Genomic DNA, 16,327 nt, shown 5'->3' with positions numbered 1-16,327 from the left:
TCAAACCAACTCAAATATTCCTAGTTTTCTACTATATGAATACTGGTGGTGTTTTCGCTAAAAAGACACAAACTCTGCCCTAGCTTTGTAGATTATGCTAAACCTGGAAAAATACTGAGAAGATTAGCATGGTCTTGTGTAAGGATGACATGTGCTTTGAAAAGAGGAAATTCCATTTTTTAGAGTTAAAAAAATAGCAAAAAATATAAAATATCTTATCTTTCCTCTACTCCTCCCCCAATCCCCGATGGGGGAGGTGGTTTGGGGGCCATACCTGACAGTGTTGAGGGTTTATTTCTGGATCTGTATTTAGGAATCACTCATGTTGGCGCCCGGGGGACCATATGGGATGCCAGTGATCAAACCTAGGTCAGCAAAGGGCAAGTGTCTTACCTGCTATTTACTATAACTTGGGCCCTTTATCTTCACTTTTAGGGGAAAAATAAGACATTTCTCATATCTCCTTTTCTCCAGTATCTATTACTGCCTCTGGCATACTGATAATCACTGAAGGTGAAAGCGTAACTACAGAAGAAAAAAAAAATTCTCCTGTTTCAGGAGTCCGTGCTATATTTCATTCCTGAAAGGAATTACCTGCTGCTTAACTAAAATTCTGGTGACGTTTTGTATTAAAAATTATTTTTTAAAAGTTAAAAAAACAAGCCCTGGGGGTTGGAGCAATAGCAGGTAGGGCGTCTGCCTTGCATGAGGCCAATCTGAGTTCAATTCCCAGCATTCCATATGGTTCCCTGAGCACCGTCAGGAGTAATTCCTGAGCGCAGGGGCCAGGAGTAACCCCTGTGCATCAGTGGGTGTGACCCAAAAAGCAAAAAAAGAAAAAAAAAGCCTCCAGTCTACCAATAACGGCACATAGTATCTCAAGTTTCACCTCTAACACGGGTGCCACCTGTATCAAAAAATCTCTCTAGGTAGTATGGATAAGTTCAAAACAAAGTTGTTAAAAATATTAAAGAATAAGACATCAGGGGCTAGAGCAATAGTACAACAAATAGGGAGTTTGCCTTGCACACGGCTGACCTGGGTTCTGTCCCCAGTATCCCACCAGGAGTGATCTCTGAGCACAAAGCTAGCAGTAAGCCTGAGCATCATTGGATGTGGTCCAAAATCCAATAAAAAAGAATAAGACAACATTAGTGAGTAAACAGTGTAATAGTATAAAATACAAATACTGGTTTAAGTGTTATCCAATAGATAAAAAGAAAAAGAAAATAAACCTGAAAAACAGAAAGCAGAAGAAAGTCAGAGAAATACTTGCTACTTTGGAAAAGCCCATATTCCCTCTTAAATATATTATTTCTCTTTTGTCCTTTCACACTTCTCTAATATCTTTTTTTTCTTTTTTAGGAGTAATTTTTGGGCCACACCTGGCAGTGCTCAGAGACATATGGAGTGCCAAGGATTGAACCCAGGTTGGCCCAGTGCAAGGAAGGTATCCTACTTGCTGTACAATGTCTCTAGCTCTATCTCAAGTCAATTTGTTTCAGTAAAACTATTTATTTTTTTGCTCTGTGGGTCACACTTGGTGATGCACAGGGGTTACTCCTGGCTCTACACTCAGGAATTACCCCTGGTGGTTTCAGGGAACCAGATGGGATGCTCGGAATTGAACCCGGGTTGGCCGCGTGCAAGGCAAAAGCCCTACCCACTGTGCTATCGCTCCAGCCCCAGTAAAACTATTTTTGCCATACACTTTGGAGAGATGGCTTGCATGCAGAAAACCAGGCTCAATCCTATGGGCACTGCTAGGAGAAAGACTTCCCAGCACTGAACTAGGGGAATAGTCCTTAAGCACCAATGAGCATGCCTCCAAACCCCACAAAACAGACATACAATACTGAAACATACGGAAATTAAAACAGGGACCAGAGCCCTTACATGGGTAAGGTGCTTGCCTTGCAAACAGTCAACCAGTTCAATTCCTAGCACCCTAGGAATGCTCCTTGAGTACAGAGCCAGAAATGAGCCCTGAGCACCTTGGGTGTGGTGCAAAAAAGAAAGGAAAGAAGATGGAGAGGAAGAAGGAAGGAGAAAAAACTGAAATAACAAAAGAAACAAAATGTTAGGGCCAGAGCAATAGTACAATGAGTAAAGCAAGGTGCTTGCCTTATATGCCGCTGACTGAGGTTCAACCCCCAGCATCCATATGGTCTCCCGCGCCCACCAAGAGTGAAATCTTAATGCAGTAACTCCTGCGCACTGCTGGGTGTGGCCCCAAACCGGAGAGAGACAGAGAGGTTTACCTACTACAGAATCCAATTAGCAGGCTATTCTATGAAGCCCAAAGACTGTTCAGAGGCAGACTGAAGAATAAATATTTGCCCTCCACATCCATAACATTGTGCAAAATAATCTGGGGTCTAATACCAGTACATGCCTTGCACATGACTAATAAAGTTCGATCCCAGCACTCCATGTGATCCCGAGTCCTACCAGGAGTGCTCTCTGAGCACAGAGCCAGGAGTAAGCCTTATATACGTCCCCCCAAATTAAAAACTAAGGACTAGAGAGATAGTACAGTGGGTAGGCACTTGCCTTGCACACAGCCCACCAGGGTTCAATCCCTGATATCCCATATGGTTCCCTGTGCATCGCTCGGAGTAATTCCTGAGTATACAGGGAGGAATAGCTCCTGAGCATGCATCGCTGGGTGTGGTCAAAACCCCCAAATAAATAAATAAAATGACCTTGTGGCTTAAGCTTTTTTTTTTTTGGAGGGGGAGGGATGGGAGCTACATCTGGTAGTGCTCAGGGGCTATTCCTGGCTCTGTGCTCCAGAGTGACCTCTGGCGGTGTTAGGGGACCATATGTAGTACCAGAAATAAACAAGGGTCAGCCACATGCAAGACAAGAGCCCTACCCTTAGCCCCCATACTATGTCTCTAACCCCTCTTTTTTTTTTTTTGTTTTGCTTTTTGGGTCACACCCAGCGATGCACAGGGGTTATTCCTGGCTCATGCACTCAGGAATTACTCCTGGCGGTGCTCCGGGGACCATATGGGATGCTGGGAATCGAACCCGGGTTGGCTGCATGCAAGGCAAACACCCTACCTGCTGTGCTATCGCTCCAGCCCCATTGAGCTATTTTATCTGTAAAGTAAGAAGATTGACAGGTAGCTTTAAAAATTTCACCTGGCTTTACTAAGGTGTGCCTATTTTTTAGGTCATCAATTAAGTTCATCCTTTTTGGTAGGAAAGAAACAAGTACCATGACTCCATAGCTATAAAAATCAGGATTTTTTTGGGGGGGGGGAGGGTGAGAGGTTAGCCCTCATAGTGCTCAGGGTTTACTCCTGGCTCTATGCTTAGGGCACCAAGCGGGGACTGAACCGGGTTTGGCCATATGCAAAGCAAGAACCTTAGCTCCTATACTATCTCTCTTGTACCCAGAAAGAAAATGTCAATAACTGCACAAAGTAAAATTGAACAAAAGCAGAAACAAAGATTGGTCTCCCGACGTGACACCCTTCTGTCTATAATCCTCAAACCAGGCATATATCTGAAACCTATCTAGGTGAAGAGAGCAAATGCATGCCGCTAATTCATATTTAACATGCAAATATAAATTAGAATTAAATGATTTAAAAACCCAATCTATTCTTACCAAAGTGACTTAAAAAAAAAAAAGCCAAAAACATGGAAGTTTAAAGCTATACAGAATCATCTACTTACTCACAAGTATGCCACCATGAACTGGAGAGAGCTCACAGCACTGAGCACTTGCTTGCATGTGGAAGGCCCAAGTTCTATCCCTGGCACCACACGGCCCCTCAGCACTGCAGTATGTGCAGCTCCCCCACAACAAAACAAAAGTTTTCTTAAAAAGTCACTAACTGAGCAAGTGCTGAGTGTGACCCAGTAGCTCTGCTGGCAGGGACTCCCAGAGCTCTAACTGTGCAATTTCTGGCATACAGCCAGGTGTGTGCCAGGCACAACAACAAAAATGAGCACACCATAATTTTACATCTAAATAGCATGTTATGGTTGTAGTTGCAAACATATACATACAGATATAATTTTAGGGTTTTGGGTCACACTGGGCAATTCTTAGGAGTTACTCTTGGCTCTGAGCTCAGCAATCACTCCCAGCGAGCTCAGGGGACACCAGAAACTACCGAGGATGGAACTCGGGTCAGCTGCATGTAAGGCAAATAATGCCCTATCTGCTTTACTATCACTCTGGCCCTGCTAGATAGTATATATTTTCTCCACTAACACTCATTTAACTACTGAAAAAGTCTCTAATGTCTAGTAAGGGAACTATGTTACTTTACAAATAAGAAAATTATGTCATCTTTTATGGAATTGTCCAAGATTATACAACCACTAAGTTGCACAGCCAACCTTTGGTGCCCTAGCTGGATTAAAATTTATGCTTCTGTTGTATTTTTTGCTGTATCTAGGTAAGGGTCTCTCCTCCAGAAAGTCTCTTGCCCAAATCTCACCAACTCCTGTAACTGATCATCTATTTCTGCACCCTGAACACTTATCTTTTTGTGGGGCTTTATTTTTCTGCTTTTGGGTTACACTTGGGCGTTGCTCAGGGGTTACTACTGGCTCTGCACTCACAAATTACTCCTGGCGGTGCTCGGGGGACAATATGGGGTGCTGGAGATCAAACCCAGGTCAGTCACGTGCAAGACAAATGTCCTCCCTGCTGTACTATGCTCTGGCCCCAACACACTATCTTTTAGTGAATATTTCAGTGTTGTAAGGGCCACACCTGATAGTACCTGGTGGCTACAGTGAGGGAGAATACGGTGTTGGAGACCTTGGCTTTGCACATCAAAGCATGTCATCCACAAACTTCCCAGACCCAGAACAGTTTTATCAGTATATCAACACTTACAGATCTCTTGCCCCATACTCAAGATCCTTAGGAAAAGGATCCTTTTCTTATTCATCTTCAAATTCCTAGTACCTAATGCAGTGCCTAGCACATAGTAAAAAGGGACAAATAAAAAAGTAAAAAAAGCACAAAGTAAAAAGTACTGAATGAGCACATTACAAGCGTTCAGTAAATATCATAGTTTAAAGATTCTTAGTGAATATCTAGCTTGGCTAATCTGATTCATGTCATTTCAGAAAAAAAAATCACTTTTCAGTGTACCTAGAACCAATTAGGTTCACACATAAAACCTGTATTCAGAATTAGGCATTATCGAAAATGCAACCCCTTCCTATTCCCATTGTCCTTGAACATATTTGATTCAAGGCTTAATCTTTCAGTGCTTGCAAGAGACTGCACACTTTGCTGTGGTCCCAGGGATCACAAATAGCAGTGGCATGCTGTCAGAATCCTTGACAATGGGCATGTGAAGCAGGGCAGTGGTGTGATAGGAAAGGACAACTGCAAAGGAGGAGCTATGCCACTGAGTTCTCCTCTGCTTGAAAATGCAACTCTGAAGTGTCAAAAAAGAACAAACGTTTAAGGCAGGAGAGATAGTCCAGAGATTAAGGCACGCAGCTGACCCCAGCTGAAATACCCGGCACCACCTACAGTCTCCAGAGAAATAGCCCCTGAGCACTACAGTTCTCCTCTCCTCAAAGAAAACAGTAGCAAGAAATTAAAATTACTGGGAAACAAACAAGACAGTTGAGAATTTCTTTTAAGGCTGGACAGAAAGCTTCAAAGGCTGACTGCATACTCTGCATGCAGGAGGGCTGGGTTCAATCTGAGTATCCCAGCAACTGACTTTAGAGTGGTTTCTGAGCACTGTCAATTGTAGCCCCCAATGGGCAGGATGCTTGCCTTGCATGTGGCTGACCCGAGTTTGATCCCGGAGTAATTTCTGAGTACAGTTGCTTTTGGGATGTGGCTCTACTAGCATCAGTGTGCCAAATCTTTCTCTCTCTCTCTCTCTCTCTCTCTCTCTCTCTCTCTCTCTCTCTCTCTCTCTCTCTCTCTCTCTCTAACTCAAGTTTCTAACTTGGTTCAGTCATATAGAAACAACCCAGTGACTGACAGACTGTAGGAGCAAGCATGTAAAGTACCACTGAATACAATTTAACTTTTATACCCCATAGAGAAGTAAAATATGAAACTGGATGGTAAAATTACTTTATAGCTCAAAAGCATTTCTTCTCATGGGGCCAGAGCAATAGTACAGTGGGTAGGGCACTTGCTTACACGTGGCTGACCCAAATTTGATCCCCAGCATCCCATATGATCCCCAAGCCCCACATAAAGTAATCACTGAGTATCACCATGTGTGGCCAAAACAAACAACAAAATAAAGCATTTTTCTCAAGTGATTCCACTGCAGGGACGAGAGAGAGTACAGTGGGTAAGGCACCTGCCTTGCATTCAGCTGCCCCAGGTTTGATCCCACCACGTATGTTCTCCCCTCCTCCCGCCCACTAGCCCACCAGGAAGATCCTGAACACAGAGTCAGGAGTAAATCCCGAGCACAGTCCGTGTGGCCCAAAAACAAAACAAAAAAGATTACACTGCAGTACCATACAAAACACTCTCCACCCAAAAAAGATTCCCACTCAAAGGCAATCATATCTCATCTCATTGAAGATGTTATCTTAAACAGTTCATATTCTGCTCAAATATATTTTTGTTTTAATGTAAAAAAATTGGATTACTTACCAGTTAAATTACTTAACTCACCGCCCCCTCAATGAGCACAACTGAAGCTCCAGGAAGATGGGTCATGTTTATCTTGTGGCTTCAAGTACCCAGGAATGATACCACTTTGTACCCTAAGGGTATTCATATCCCAGTTTGAGAAACAGGGATCTAAATAATTAAACTAGCCAAAATACTTAAAAGTAACCAATAAGCTTCCAAATTCCCATTACCCAAACTTTTCAGGTTAATTTTTTCAACAGCTTTTCAAATCACTATTGTTTTACTCTTCAGCAGTTCATTAGAATGCATTCTGTAACTACATTCCCAAAAGAACCTGCAAGGCACAAATTGTTTCTTCATCCACAAGGTACTAGTACACTGATCCGGTCTTTTCCTACTATCAAGGTACCAAGATGCCCACTTAGATAACAGAGATTTTGAAGAATAGAGCTTTCATTCCCTTCCCTTTCTCCTCTATCTGTTCCAGCCATAGCTTGTAAGAAAAAGATCACCGATTCATTCACATAAACTTATCTAAACTCAGCATTTGTAATTTCTATCAACATTCCATTCTGCTGTTACACAAGTGTAATTAAAACTATTTTCAGATTTTTCAAGAGGATCAGAAAGATGTGCTATCTGGTAGCCTGTAAGAGATATTTTTCCACACAGAGAACACTATTTTGTTGAGATGCCAAAGTCTAGTAGACCCTAACATTTACAAGACACTTATTTCAAGTTTCCTATAATATGCATTATATTTTACTGCAGAAATTATAGTAAATTTTAATTGAACTTTCAAAATAAAAAAAACTAATAATGATTATCACATTTTGATGTAAACATAGGTGATAAGTCAGTAATAAAAATTTTAATCTAGGATACCAGTGTTTCTAAGAATAGGTTTCTATCTATCCCATATCAAAATTACTAATTACCACAGGATAAGGACTTTTGAGGCTATTTGCCAAGAGTCTAAGTACTTATTTAAAGGGTTTCTACACAAAGGAGCCATTTTCTGGGATCTTGCTAGATACAAGCTCAGAATGGTACTTAAAATACTACTTAATGCTTTACACATTTTTATCAACTCTGAGAGCTTCCATAATTGGTGTCATTTTTTCACAAATGGGGACTTAAAGGTAGAAAGATTAAGCAGCTCAGGATCACCCTGGATATGTGGCAGTGCAGTTTCAAACCCAGACCTCTAACTATAAAGCTTGCATGCTCTCTATCACCTGCATCTTCCATTTCCAAAAATAATCCAACTCCTCCAACCCCATGAGGGTCTTATGAGCTCCCATTTTTAAGACCAGTAAGTGGAAATTACATTTACCTCTCCGTGGCTGCAAAATCAATTTGAGGAAGGAAAACAGAACCCAGTTTTCAAGCTTCTGATCAGCAATCTGTCCACTAGTGCATCTTGTTCTTTGGCCCCAGGTCTGTAATCATTCTAAAATAGAAGCATAAATCATTTCACTTGTTTTCTTGAGACACACCAGGCGGTGCTCAGGCCTACTCCTGGCTCAGTGCTGGGGGCGGGGGGTGTCACTCCTGGCAATACTTTACAGATACGTGGAGTCTGGATCAAACCTGGTGCTCCTGCTTATAAAACATGTGTTCTAACCCACTGAGTTCTCTCTCTAGTTTTCTTTTTGTAGTGCTAAAAATCAAAGTCAGGTCTTAATGAATGTAAGGCATGCACTTTGCGGCTAAGCCACATCCCCAGCCTTACCAACCACTTTATGAACACAAAATGCACAAAAAGTAGAAAATGCTAATGATGGGGCTGGAGAAACAGTACAGCAGGAAGGGCACTTGCACACAGCCAAAGCGGGTTTAATCCCAGCACTCCTTATGGTCTCCTAAGCATGGCAGGAGTGATTCCTGAGCTAGAGTCAAGAGCAACCCCCTGAACACACCTTAGTGTGACCCAAAAATAAAAAAACAAAAATAGCATAGGACTAGAGTCAGGGAGGTATCTCACAGGGCTGGAGCACATGCCTTTGTACATAGGAGCCCTGGTCTCAATCCCTGTCACCACATGGACTTCAGCGCACAAAGCGTGGCCCTCTCCCCACCAAAATTATAGCACAGAATTACAATCTTTTAACTAAACAAATGCATGTGTATATAGTCAAACTACAAAAAACTAATTTGGGATCAGAGAGATAGTATGGCTTGTAGGCACCTGCTCTTCACGCAGCTGACGGGTGGGTTGAATTCCCAGTTACCCATATGTTACCCGAGCATCACTAGAAGTGAGCACTACTAGAAATAATTCCTTAGTGCAAAGGAGGGAATGGCTCCTGAGAATAGCCAGGTGTGGCCGAAATGCAAAAACAACAACAAAAAACTATTTCTAATTCTAGACTGGAAAAAGAGTACAGCAATTGTCTTGTACATGACTGGCCCAGATTAGATCCCCAATACCCTTGGGTCTCCTGAGCACCGGATCAGGACTAATTCCTGAACACTGGTGGATCTGACCTCCACCCTCCCCCCACGGGGGAAAAAAAATTATTAGGGTGAGAGAGGCAGTACAGCAGGTAAGGATTACTTACATGTGGCCAACCCCAGTATAATCCCTAGCACCACCACATATGGTCCTCTAAGCACTGTCAGGAGTGATCCCTGAGCAGAGAGTCAGGAATAAGTACCGCAGATACTTACCTGTAAATAAGTACTGTGGCCCAAAAACTTAAAAAATAATTCTCACAAAGAAATGATCCAGTAACAATTTACTACTTGATGTTCAGTAAGTAATGGTATTACTGATTAAAGGTTATTTGGGGGCGTGAGAGGACAAAGCAGACTAGAAGTGACAAGTACAATGGGAAGGTTCTTTTGGCATTTTGGTGGTAGAGTAATATTGTTTACCAAAGGCCAATAAGCCAAGACTATTATAACCATGTTAAAATAGTCCCATGTTACCTCTCAACTTCAATAAAAATAATACAAAAAAAAATAAAAAGAAAACAAACAACAACAACAAAAAAATTTGGAGGGTTTTTGAACCACATCTGGTGGTACTCAGGGCTTCCTCCTGGCTCCACACTCTGGGATCACTCCTGGCAATGCTTGGCGGACCAGATGGGGTGCCGGGTTCAAACCCAAGTTGGCAAATGCTCTGCCCACTACACTGCATCTCCAGCCACAAATACCAAAATTTAAAAAAATAGTTCACACCACAAATACCATGTTTTCCATTCTTATAAGATAATGATGGAAATTTTCACTGACCTTTCAATGTCCTAGAAACAGATCAATGGAATATTCTAGGCAAAAAACATTATTAGCTGACAATTTTTTCTCATGAATTACAAATAAAATGAACTGTTAAGCTTCTGGCAATGCTCGAGGAAAACACTACAAAGTAAGAAAAAAGACTTTTCCACCCTCTGGTAAAAGCCAATGTTTTCTCCTGAACACTTCTCTTTCTCCCCCCACACTTTTCTGAGTTAATATTTTGAAATAAAACAAAAATGTAAAGAAAAATAAATATGACATGAAAGAGCTAAATCTGAAAAAAGAGTTTCCAAAGAATTTGGCATATGAGATACACTATGTGGGAACTCACTGCACAATTACCTAGAGTCCCCCAAAGAAACCAGATATATTTTCTCAGATGAAGCTAAAGGAAGGCCTCTTTAGTTGCAAGTTTATTTACAATGATACAAATAGAGGATTAGAGTATTTAGAAGTCCAACATATGTCATATTAGAGTCCATAGTTTGTCCCTAGCATAACTCAAAGGAAACAGTTTTATAGCCCTGAAAATTTTAAGTGATCAAAAATGAGGAAAAAAAGGCCAGAGCAACACAGTGGGTAGGGCGTTTGCCTTGTATTCAGCGAACCCAGGTTCCATAGCCAGTATCCCATATGGTACCCCGGCATTGCCAGGATGGGATTCCTGAGTGCAGAGCTAGGAGTCATGAGCTTCGCCAGGTGTGACCCAAAGAGCCAAAAGAAGAGAGAGAGAACAGGGAGGAATGCCCTGCCACAGCGGCAGGGTGGGACGAGGGGGGGGGGATGGGGGGTGGGAGGGATGCTAGGACCCGTGGTGGGGGAGGATGGGCACTGGTGGAGGGATGGGTACTTGATCATTGTATAACTGAAACCCAAGCACAAAAATTTATAAGTCTATAAGTGTACCTCATGGTGTTTCACTAATAAAAAAAATGATAAAAAAAAAAACCCAAAAGAGGAACAAGCATAGAAAAATGAGTACATGCTTAGAATCTACAATATGCAGTACTACAATAAGTCTTGCAGTCAAATACTAAATCACTGAGAAATACGTTGATATGAAGATAGTGATTTGATAAAGTTTAGGGATTTTGCGTCGGAGAGCAGGTAAGTGACTTGCTTTGTATGCGACTGACCTGGGTTCAATTCACGGCACCCCTGCTACCCCCTCACCCTAGCCCACGAGGAGTGATCCCTGAGCACAGCTGGGTGTAGCCCCAAAACAAAACAACAACAACAACAAAAGTTTAGGGATATGAAAAACAAATATGTGCCAAGTCTACACATCCAAATGAAAACTCTACTTTCAAATGCATGTGATCATTTTTGGTCTTAAATTATGACAAATATTAGTTTGTGTGGCGACTTAATCTCCATAAGAATCTGAAATCCTCTGGAACCAAAACAATAAGGTGGAATGAAGGTACTTGCCTTGGACTAAGCCGACCCCATTTCGATACCTGACACTGCATATGATGCCCTAGCACTGCCAAGAGAAATAAGTCGCTGCAGAGTAAGTCATAGGATCCTGGCACTTAACTGTCCTACTGTGTAGGTTGACCACAATTGCAAATGGCCCTGCTCCCCTTAAGCACTGCTTTGGAAGCCTAAAAATGAAAAAATAGGGACTGGAGCGATAGTCACTGTATGTTCCACCAATGTCTCACACTTGAATGTGGCTTAATTAACACAAACAGAGTCAGCATAAGCTGTAACCTCTTAGAACTTGAATATGTTGGAGAAACTCCCAAAGCAATGCTTAGGATGATTCTTGGTCAACAGAGGTTCAAAATGGTATGGTGCAGGAACTACCAGGGTCATATTCAATAATGCTCCTTGCGGTGCTCAGGGACCATGTGGTGTCAGAGATCAGACCAGAGTCAGCTGCATGCAAAACAAGCACCTTAACCCGGAACTCTCTCTGGGTCACTAAATAACTTTTATGACTACTCTTAAATAAGCAGTATGTTCTTATATATGCAAACACTCCTGTTGTAATCATTCTAATACAACTACTCATTAAGTACTACCTTTCTGTGGGTAAACTTATATCCTCAATACATTCTCTATTTTTATTTTCCCAATAAACAGAGTCCTAGGGATAGAAATCCCTAAAAAAGGTCTATATCCTTAACACAGCAAATGATCAACAACACCAAGAAGTTGTCTGTATAGCACACTACTTAATCAAAATGCAAGGTAAGGTTTGGGGAGCACAATGCTAATTTCAGTATACATGCATTTCTGGATTCAATTCCAGATCTACTAGCTATTAATTTTTATACTGTGTGAAGCTTTTAAAGTTTTATTTTTAGGGGTTTCTTTGGGGGGGGATGCCACACCTGGCACTACTCAGGGCTTACTCCTGGGTCTGTGCTCGGGGGACCATACATACGTGGTGCTGGGATCCAAGCAGGTCAGCTACATTCAAGATAAATACTCTACCTGCTGTACTATTGTTCTGCCCTGTGTGGAGTTTATTTTAATATGAAACTTGTCCTCCACAATTTCAAAAGGAAAATACCGCCCCCCAATCATAAGAATGCAAAAAAATTGCACAAATAAACCAGTAGACAGTTAAGCATGGTCCTATTCCCAAGCCTGAAATTTTATCAGTGCTATATGTTTGTTTACTGCAACCAATCTCTGGTGGGGGTAAAGAACACTTTGTAGGGTTCAAAAAAAAAAGATGTTCAAAGATTCTCCTATGGAGGCAAACTGCTGCAAAATCTTACAGATCTGAATTACACAGTGGAGAGCACAACTTTCCTTCTTAAATTTCCTCATACACTCATCATAGCTTTTCTTCAAAAACAACTTTATCCAGATTTCTCTCCAAAGTTACTGGAGCTGACAAAACTGTCTCAGGCCTAAGTACCAGAATATCTCGGGGGAGAAAGTATAAGTTCTGGTAATTCAGCAGGAAGCTTTTAAATTATGCAAGACCTACGGACTGAGTTAAGTTTAAACCCATACCCCGATTAACTTCATTTGCACTAACCACTAACCAGGGAACTTCTTTCTCAGTTGACCTAAAACTCCACGCATGGAGCCTTTACTTAGGCGAATGTTTACTTCTTGTTGAACTCCTGGGGACACAGGAAGTCAGCTACTAAAGAGTAGTTACATTAGACGTAGATATTTATAAACTATGTGCAGCGAGTGACCCAGGATTCAATTACAACACCAACCCTCATATTTCAGCATATGGGCAAATTACCAGTGAAGTCAAGAATAAATTCATTCTGTCCTACTGGCGCTTTAGATCGGGTTGCACAATCCCCGGGGCAGAACTGCCTTCGCCAAGCCCTAGAGCATCAGGTACAAAGTAGTGTACTAAGTTAGATCAGGACATCTTGGAGCGGGTGGGAACCTCAAGGGTCACTTGCAACAATCTAGCCAGCCTGTAAACCCTAAGGCAGGAATCCCTCGCGTGGCCACTGAGATCAAAGTGCAATGAAGTTTAATCCCTTTGAGATCTCTCTCGCGCTCTCAAACCGTGCGGATCCCCGCGAGTCCGTCCCCAGCGCGAGAAAAACTACTCAGCGCGGAACTCGTGGCCTTTTCCGCCAAGTGTGTGTGTGTGCGTGCGCGCGTGTTGTGTGGGGGGTGGGGTGGGGGGGCTGGGGTCAGCTCCGGCGAGATGCCCAGGCGCCGAGTTTGGGGGCGCCACCGGGGCCCGGCGGGGGTGGCGAGCGCGCGTCCCCCCGCCCGCTCGGGCGGCGTCGAGGCGCGAGCAGCTCAGCCAGCCTTGCAGAGGGAGCTCTCGGCAGCTCTGGGGTCCCCTCTGCTCGCCGCCGCAGCAGCGCCGCCTGCGCCACTCGGCGGAGACGGAGACCAGCGGCGGGCGACGCGCGGCGCGGGAGCGGCGGCCGTGCGGCCGGGAAGACGCTCGCGCACGGCGGCGGCAGGGTAGGCTGGCGGGGATCGCGAGCGCCGAGGGACGGGCCGGGCGAGAGGCAGAGGCGGCGGCGGCGGCGGCCCGGGCCCGACCTCCAGACGGGCGGCCCGGGAGCGCCGGCCCCGCGCGCGCGCGCCGCCGGGGGCCCTCGAACGCGTTCGCGGCTGCGGAAGCCGGGCCCGAGCCCTCGGCTTTCGGCCGCGGCCACCCGCCGCGGGAGGGGCGGAGGACGGAGGGCGGGCCGCGGCGGGGCGATCGGCCGGGCCAAGAGCCGGCCTCGAGGGCAGAGACAAAGGAAGGAAAATGGAGTCGCCGGCGCGCGGGCCTCGGGGGCCGCCGCCGCCGCGGGCCCCGCGCGCCGTCGGAAGGGAGGCCTCGCGGGCGGGGTGGGGGGCCGCCGGGCCGAGGCGGCGACGGGCAATGGCGGCGGCCGCGCCGCAGCAGGGACGGTAGAGGGAGACAAACACCCCCCGGCGGCGGCGCTGGCGCCGGGCAGCAGCCAGCGCCGACCGGAGCGGCCCCATCGTGACACCTAGAGGCGGCCCGCGAAACCTCCTCCACCCCGGGCCCCCTTACCTCCGCGCCACACCCCCCGCGGCGCCCGCTCCGCCGCCGCTCCGCCGCTCCGGCCACCCGGCGTCCCCGGCCAGCTCCGCGCACCCGCACCGGCTGCCGCCGCCGCCGCTGCCGCCAAAGAAGCAGCTCCGCGCACGGTTTAATCGCTCCACAGGCTCGGACACAAAATGGCGGCGGCGCGATGCAGTGCGCCTGCGTCGGCGCTGCCGGGGCCGCGGGTGCTGATAAGGGAAGGGACGGGTGGGGGGGGGCCGGCCGGGCGGCGAGTGGAGGGCGGGGGAGGAAAGGTGAGGGGAGGGGTTGGCGCGGGGCAGCATGGGAGGCGGCCCCGGGCGCCAACTTTCAAAAGCGGGCGCGATGGCGTCACGGCTTGCGCGGCGAGGCGCGTCACGCCGCACGCGCCCTCCCGCGCCCTCGCCCGGTCGCGCGTGGGTTCCGCGGGCGCCGCGACGTCCGGGCTCCCCCCCCCCCGACACGCACACGCCCGCTGGGTGGGGCTTCCTGGGCGGAGGTCACCGCGCCGGGGCGCCCTGGTCCGGGACCCCGGGCCCGCCTGCCGCGGTCAGCCCGCCGCGCTCTCGGGCCCTGAAGACGGGAAGGGGGAAGAGTGCCGGGGGCTGGGGGTGGGGAAAAGAGCGCGCGCGGGCCGGGCCGTGGGGCTGTGGCGGCTCTCGGGCCGGCCCCGCCCCAGTCTCCGCCCTCGCCCGGCCCGATCGAGCGCCGCGCTGCCGCCGGGCGAGGCCCCGCCGGTCCCCGCGCGCTCGCCCAGTTCCGCCGGGGCGCGCCGGGAAGGGCTGTCCGCGCACCGCGGCTTTTTGGGCAATGTCTCCGCCCTCGAGGACGGGAACTCCTGACGGTGTCCCCGAGCCACCTCGGCCGGGAGAGGCCCACCAAAAGACCAGGATGCTTTTTTAGAGGACCAGAGCAGCCTTTTTTCGAAAGGACTTTTTTTTTTTTTGTACTCGGCGCGGCGTGGTTCTGTGTTTTGCAGAGTTCACGTCTCAGCCCGAGAGCCGTTCAGTGGTGGGTGCGCGGACTCCGGCCCAGCCGGCCCCGCGCGCGCGTGCGGCGCTCCTCCCCCTCCCGCTCTCCGGGGTGCACCTGCCGCCTCGACCCTCCCAGCCACAAAAGTTGACCGGCCACCCCCTTTCCACCAGGGCCCTGGGGTGGGGGGGGAACCTTTGGTACCTCCGGGAAGTCTGACTCAGAGCTGTTCCAAACTCTACTTACCGCAGATATTACAAGTAACAAAACCCAGAGTCAAATGGAGCTTCTCCATTTAGCTGATGGAGACTGTCGGTCCAGTAACGGAGAAATCGCAAGTGCGTGTGCGTGTTAAAGCAATCAGACGTTGGGGCTTTTTTTTTTTAAATTGAATCGCCGTAAGATACACTGTTACAAAATTGGTTTTTGATTGAATGTTCCGACACCCGTCCCGCTTTTCGCTTTTCCCGCCCCCAGGTTTCCTCCAGCCAGTCCTCACGACCGCCCCGCCCCCGCAACCTGCTTCTATGGCAGACACTTTCTCTCTCTCTCTCTCTCTCTCTCTCTCTCTCTCTCTCCCCCTCTCTCTCTCCCCCCCTCTCAAGCCCCCCCCCCTCCGTCTTGTTTCATTTTCCTTTTAGGTACTGTGGACATACTGGGGTTTTGTTTTTTGAAATCTCCAGATAGTTAGATGTGTTGGCAACTAAAACTTCATGAGCAGATTAAACCATCCCCGTGAGCTGGAAGTTTTTTGACCACTCTTCAGCACTTAGAGATAGAGTGAGGGAGGGAGCAGCCTGGAGAGCAGAAAGAAATCGGGCAAGCATTAAAAGGTGGAATCCAAGGGCAGAGGTTTCTGTAGGAGCCTAATGCTGCTCCGAGGCCAACTTTGGCCAGAGAGATCTATTTGATTGTCACCTTGGATGTCATTGGGGAATACCCCTGGTGAAAGTACAGACATGGAAACAGGATTGAGTGAATGCAAAGGTGAGGAAATAAAGGCTGCACACCTCGGCAGC

General features: G+C 46.8%; 1 protein-coding gene and 1 non-coding gene across 5 annotated transcripts in view; one reads left to right on the top strand and one right to left on the bottom strand.

Annotated features, from left to right (window-relative positions):
• Window positions 1-14,505, bottom strand: part of CTCF (CCCTC-binding factor) — a 47,037-nt gene extending 32,532 nt beyond the window's left edge. Inside the window, exons 1-3 of one of the 4 annotated variants that reach the window (XM_056135882.1) lie at window positions 14,325-14,505; window positions 7,935-8,051; window positions 6,617-6,729 (exon numbers count right to left, since the gene is read on the bottom strand). The gene's annotated coding sequence lies outside the window, so the exon portion shown is untranslated. The remainder of the gene's footprint in view (window positions 1-6,616; window positions 6,730-7,934; window positions 8,052-14,324) is intronic. The other 3 variants (XM_056135886.1, XM_056135883.1, XM_056135884.1) reach the window with 3 other exon arrangements.
• LOC130044542 (U6 spliceosomal RNA) lies at window positions 74-181 on the top strand. The gene has a single exon (XR_008795407.1). It is a non-coding gene; the product is annotated as a U6 spliceosomal RNA (small nuclear RNA).
• Window positions 14,506-16,327: the final 1,822 nt, after the last annotated feature.

Source organism: Sorex fumeus, unplaced genomic scaffold (assembly GCF_029834395.1).
Source record: "Sorex fumeus unplaced genomic scaffold, SorFum_2.1 ptg000122l, whole genome shotgun sequence".
NCBI lineage: Eukaryota > Metazoa > Chordata > Mammalia > Eulipotyphla > Soricidae > Sorex > Sorex fumeus.
The sequence above is the reverse complement of the archived record's forward strand: the minus strand, read 5'-3'. Positions and strand labels throughout refer to the sequence as shown.